Here is a 6,815-nt window from a genome sequence, read left to right on the forward strand (position 1 = left end):
AATGTTGAGCATCTTTCCATGTGCTTGTTGGTATATGTATATTTTCTTTGGAGAAATGTCTATTCAAGCATTTTGCCCATTTTAAATTGGGTTGTTTATCTTTTTGTTATTGAATTGTAAGAGTTCTTTATGTATTTTGTATACTCCATCCTTAGTAGATATGTATTTGCAAATATATTTTCCTATTATGTAAGTTGTCTATTTTTACTTTTTTGAGAATTTTCTTTGATGCACAAAAGCTTACTATTTTTAAAAGTATGATTTTTAAATTGTTTCCCTTGTTGCTTATACTTTTGGTGTCATATCCGAGAATCTATTGCTAAATCTAAGGTCATGAATATATGCTCCTGTGTTTTCTTCTAATAATTTTATGATTTTGGCTCTTACATTTAGATTGTTGATCCGGTTTGAGTTAATTTTTATATATGGTGTGAATTAAGGATCCAGTTTTACTCATGTGAAAATCCAGTTGTCCCAGCCCCATCTGTTGCACCCTTGTTGAAAATCAATTGACCAAAGATGTATAGATTTATTCTGAATTTTCCATTCTATTCCACTGATGTATATATTTATCCTTATTCTAGTACCATGCAATTTTGATTACTGTAGCCTAGCAGAAAGTTTCAAAATTGGGAAGTGTAAGTCTTCTCACTTTTTAAAAAAAATTGTTTTGGCTTTTCTGAGTTCCTTAACTTTCTGTATGAATTTTAATTGACTTGTCAATTTCTTCAAAGAAGCCATCTGGGATTTGAAAAGGGATTATATTGAATTTGTAGATTAATTTGGAAGTATTGCCATCTTAATATTATTAGGTCTTCTGGTCCGAAAACATATATTTTCATTTGTTTTGATCTTTTAAAATTTCCTTGAACAATATTTTGTAGTTTTCAGAGTATAAGTTTGGCATTTCTCTTATCCCTATTCCTAAGTATTTTATCCTTTTTGATGTTATTGTAAATGAAATTGTTTTCCTAATTTCATTTGTGTATTGTTTGTTCAAAGTGTATAGAAACAAAATTGACTCTTGTATATTCAATTGACTCTTGTGTACTAAAATCTTGCTGAACTAATTTATTTTTCAATTTTTGTATGTGGATTCCTTGGGATTTTCTATCTATAAGATCATGTCATCTGCAAATTTAGATCTTTTCTTTCTTTTCAATATGGGTGGCTTTAAAAAAATTATCTAATTGCCATGACTGAAATCTTCACTACAATGTTGGATGGAAGTGGTAAGGGTAGACATTCTTGTCTCCTTTTTATTTTAGGAAAAGTATCCAGTACTTTCCCATTAAGTACAATGTCAGCTATGGATTATTTTTGGTTCTTTGTTTTACAGATGTCCTCTATTGGATTGAGGAAGTTCACTTTGATACCTTTTGAGTGTTTTAATTATGAAAGAGTTCTGAATTTCACTACATTCTTTTTCTGCATCTGTTGAGATGATCATGTGGTTTTGTTCTTTTTTTTTTATTTTTTGAGTTGGAGTCTCACTCTGTCACCCAGACTGGAGTGCAGTGGCTGCTCCCGGCCATCGCAGCCTCGACCTGCTGGGCTCTGGCAATCCTTCCGCCTCAGCCTTCCAAGTAGCTGGAACTACAGGCGCACGCTACCATGCCCAGCTCATTTTTGGATTTACTGTAGAGATGAGGTCGCGCTGCCCAGACGGGTCTTGAACCCGCGGGCTCAGGCAATCCACTCACCTCAGCCTCCCAAAGGTGCAGGATTACAGGCTGAGCCACCGAGCCCGGCTGATTTTTTGATTTATTGTAGAGATGAGGTCTCTCTGCCCAGGCGGGTCGGTTTTGTTCTTTTATACTATTAACCTGGTATACTATATTGAATAATTTTTGGAAGTTAAACTAAACCTTAGTCATTGTGTATAATCTTTTATATATGTTGTTGAATTTGGTTTGTTAGTATTTTGTTGAGTATTATATTTTTGTTTTTGTCTGTTTTTCAACAAGTCTGTTAATAATAATACAGGTTACATAACTTTAACCTTAAGAAAATGACATTAAGTTTGTAACAAAGATCTGCTGGTGAATATACATTACTAGCATTTCAACAATTTGACAATATTCTAAACAGCTATCTTTTTATTTGTGAACAAGGTATAAACAACTGGTTTTTCCAGTTTCCACTGCACAGCAAACAAGCAGTAAAGTGATAGAGTTCATCTTTGATTTAAAAAGAATAATAATAAAAGCTAAACTAATGTATTCCCCACACATAACAATTCTATGGGATATTTTTGGAGGGGGGATGCCAGAAGGGATTAGAAACAGGCTCATGAATATCATCTACTTTAACAGCCGTATCATTGCCTTGATACTTTACAGTGACTCTTTTCTCTACAAGACAACAGTATTGTTGCTGTAAAACCCATAATTCTTTAATTTTCTTTTATTTCCCTAAAGAAATAAGTGTGAACCATTTCCCATTAGGTTTCATAAACACACATGAACCTTCAGACACTGTAGGAAGGTGGTTTTCTTTCAGGTTCTGAGGCTTTGTCTCTGGAACACCAGAGATATTAACAGTTTGGCCTACACATGCATGTTGCCATAGGTAGTTGGGTGGTACATGCACCTCCTATTTCAAAAACACAGGCAGAAAGTAAGTCTGGACAAGAGCAAATTGCAACTCAATTTCTGGTGCAACCCTATCACCAGCCAAACTATATTTATTCCTTCACTTTGTTGATATAGTCAGTGAGTTTGCTGATGTTTTCTTCCTGCTGCTCTAGGGGCATCCAGGGCAATGCCCATTGGAGTCCTCTTCAAACCTACTCCCTCCATTTTAATCTCCAGCTTGTTCTTGAGGTTTCCAAGTCTCAACAAGGCATGGATAAACACCAGCAGCAAAGGAAAAGTGGTGCCAAACACAAAGACCATGACTCCCCCAAACATAGACATCAGGAAATCATTATCCAACATGACCACCATAAAGAACACCACGGGGTATTGTTTCTTTATGCGGCAGAGATGTCTTTGTTGTAAGTTGCCCATTCACACCCTGTGAACACCAGCACTACCACAATTCCTCCAAGGATCATGTTGAAAGGACTCAGAAAACCTATGATGGAAATCATTATGGCAGCCACCACCAGGTAGTTGGTCTGCTAATAGGGCAAGTAGCTCGCCACACAGTTGTTCATTTGGAAATGTCCCTGAAGTCTGGCCAGGTGAATTGGTCAGAGTCTGAGAAGAAATTATCCCAGGTGTGGAGTGGGGCAATATTCACATCCGTGTTCTTAGCTCTCTTATTGAGTGTTATTTTATCTTCTATATTTATAAGAGGTATTGGTTTGTACTTTTCTTGTGATGTCTTTGCTTAATTTCAATATCAGGGTAACACTCTCCTTATGAGTTGGGAAGTGTTCCCTTCTATTTTATATTTTTGGAAATTTGTGAAGAATTAGTAATAATTAAATGTTTATAAAGATTTTTGAAATGCCAATTATTCTTTAAATGTTTCAATTCCCCAGTGAAGTCATCTGGGCTTGGTTTTTTTTTTTTCGTGAATAGTTTTTTGATTAAATAATTTAATCACTTTATTCATTATAAATTTCTTCATATCTTCTATTTATTCTTGAGTCAGTTTTGGTTTTTGTGTTTTTCTAGGAACGTGACCATTTTATCCAAGTCATTTAATTTATTGACATATAATTGTTCAAAGTATTCACTTATAATTTTTTATTTTTGTAAGGCTGATGGCAATGTCCTTCATTGATTTTATTGGTTTCTCTTTTTTTCTTGGTCAGTATAGTTAAAGTTTTGTCAATTTCATCGATCTTTTCAAGAACCAACTTTTGGTTTAGTTAGTTTCTTTATTAAAAAATTTATTGACTGGGCTCGGTGGCTGAGCCTATAATCCCAGCACTTTCGGAGGCCGAGACGAGTGGATTGCCTGAGCCCGTGGGTTAGAGACCAGCCCAGGCAACATGGTGAGACCTCGTCTCTACAATAAATAAAAAATTAGCCAGGCATGGTAGTGCATGCCTGTAGTTCCGGCTACTTGGAAGTCTGAGGTGGAAGGTATACCGAAGCCCAGTAGATCGACACTGGGTGGCAGGGAGTGTGCCACTGCACTCCAGCCTGGGTGACAGAGTGAGATTCCAACTAAAAGAAAAAAGCCTTATTTGACTAATTTCTGCTCTAGTCTATATTATTTCCTTCCTTCTGCTTGCTTTAAGTTTGGGTTACACTCTTAAAATGTGGTTGAGCATAGAACTCAATCAACTGCCAGGCTTGTGCCTAAATTCTGTCTTATGACCTCAGAGTTGGGATTACAAAGATGAACGATATACATGCCCTTTTATTGAAAACTCATTGTCAAGTGGGAGAGACTCAAATGTACCACTTCCACGTGAGGTGGCAAGTTCTATAATGAGGCATTAGCGGATGAGTCATAATAGTCTGAGAGGATTTCAGAGAACAGAGAAGCTTCCTAAAAGAGGGGATGCTTGAGTGGAGTTTTGAAAGAAAATTGGAGTCATGTGGGTATTGAAGTGAAGGAAGGGAGGCTATGAGAAGGAACCTCAGGAACTGAGAAAACAGAGTGCATTCTTGGAACTGGAAATTGTTTGGAGTTTTTGAAGCAAAGTGGAGATGGTGAGGCTGTGCTGGAGAGAAGTATAAACAGGGTCCCACACATGAGTCCACGATCTTTCTGTTTCACCAGCTGCAGCCACAGCCCTCTTGAATTCAGGACTCAGTTTTGCCAAGTCAGTAGTGATTACAGAGCTGTGGGAGAACTGACCTATTAATAATATTTAGGAAAAAGGGAATCTTTTAAAAGATTGAAATACAATATTCAGAAAAGCTTCCACATGGCAAGAGAGTCTGCAGCTCCAAACCAGGAAGGGAATCCTACCTCATGCTTCCTTTTTTGAGGCTGACTTAGAAGGCATGAGGCCTACCTCCAGGATGATGAGGTGCCTGGATGTCCTCAGCACTGAACATGGGAAGGCTCAGCTGCCCAGGTAGAATTGGGCCTCCTTATGGAATGGACTATGCCAGCCCATCATGGAGAGGACTATATCAGAGAGCAGAGGGCCAGAGCAGATGAAATAGGATGGGTGGAGGCTAGTAGGTCTGTGTTAGGAAGCTAAGGGGCAGTTTGGGGGTTCTCAAACTCCTGGTCACATCAGGAGTCTTGTTGCTAAAGGGAGGGCCAGGGTCTAGCCTTAGAAGACACCTCTGGGAGACCATGGGTCTGCTGAGGGGACTGAGGTTGTGGAAGCCAAGGTGGGGATTGCCAGGCTCTGAGGAGGCAAGCAGCCTCATTCTTGTGTCCCACCCCAGTATAGAAATCCCTTACAAGGGATACATTGATTCTGCTCAGTGTCCTTTTAAGCCATTCTGAAAACCTCCAGGCTGCACTAACTTGAGGTGAAGAGGAGCAGTTCATCATGGTTAAGAACATGGCCTCTAGACCAGATGGCTTGGATTCAAGCCCCTGCTCTCAGATAACTCATGACGTGACTTTGGGAAAGTTGCCCAACCTCTCTGTGCTTCTGTTTCCCCATCAATAAAGTGAGCACAGTGAATGTGGCTACCTCATAGGGTTGTGATGAGGATGGAGGGTTAATAGATGTAAAGCATTTGAAACCAGTGCTGAGTTACCTATACCCTGGCTGCCTTTTGATTGTTTGTTGGAACATCTCTCCAGTCATCATGGGCTATCTTGCAGTCACTTACTAATTTCACTCATTCATGATAACTATGTATCCTATGTATGAAAAGTGTTGGGCACAGTCTGGGTGCTGGGGATAATGGTAACTCCCTGACAGCCTTGTGGAGGAATGAAAAATGTACATATCTGAATGCAAATGGACCATGTGGTAAGTGCTTTCAAGAAGAGGCCCTGGTTCCATGGGAATACATATCAGAGCCCTAAGTCTGGGGAATTTCAGGAGGAGAGTGTCCCTGAGTCAGGGACTTTCCGGAAAATAGAGCTTCACATGCTTGGTCCCCTAAAATGTTAGTAACACAGGATTCCTGGGCTAAGCAACCTCCCCATAGGCTTGAGATAAAATAGGGGAATTACATTGTGGAAAAGAAACTTAAGGGTCAATGCCAGACCTTGTTACCTCCTAGGCCATGCCCCATTGTGGCAGGGGAGAGAGAGTAGGATGAATTCTCTGTCTTCGGGACAGGAGACCTTTTTTTGAGGTTCTTCCTCCATCCTCGGAAGCCAAAACCAAATCATGCCATGATAAATTTTGCCAAGATGTAACCAATCCCCTAGAAGTCATAATTATGCTCTACTTAAGTAACTGTTGTTCTTACCATCTCAGTTTGAAGCAGCTGCAGTTGAATTACTTCCCTTGTTCGTTTTTATATTCTAAAATTGCTTTTATTTTTATTTTTTGCAGTTAAAGTGAATATCCTGCCAGGTCAATAATAATTTTACCTTCTTTTTCTTTTTTAAGTAGCTAACCAGTCAGTTCCAGATTAATGATCTTTCATAATTTAGTTATCTATCTCCTATGGAAGGAAATTTGGATTGGTTTCAGATTTGTTTGTTTGTTTGTTAACACAAGCAACTGTAAAAGGAGCACACTCACACATATCTACTTTTATGTAAACCACAGCCATATTGCTTATTGCTTATTGTGGCCAGTGTTTGTTCTGATTGGGGTATGCCCATAATGTACCAGTAATTTGATATTCTGATTATGACACCTGGAATTTTCCAAAGGTATACGGGTTCAAATGCCAGTAATAAGTGCCAGTTTATTTTTCAAAATCACTGTAGCTATTTATGGTCTAATCAACATTAGATTATTGTTACCAACATTTAAAATA

At 38.5% G+C, this 6,815-nt stretch overlaps 1 pseudogene; it reads right to left on the reverse strand.

Moving 5' to 3' along the window:
• Positions 1-2,686: 2,686 nt before the first annotated feature.
• On the reverse strand, positions 2,687-4,967 carry LOC103261523 (annotated as a pseudogene).
• Positions 4,968-6,815: the final 1,848 nt, after the last annotated feature.

This window comes from Carlito syrichta, unplaced genomic scaffold (assembly GCF_000164805.1).
Source record: "Carlito syrichta isolate Samal-C Ts95f unplaced genomic scaffold, Tarsius_syrichta-2.0.1 Scaffold303727, whole genome shotgun sequence".
Taxonomy (NCBI): Eukaryota; Metazoa; Chordata; class Mammalia; order Primates; family Tarsiidae; genus Carlito; species Carlito syrichta.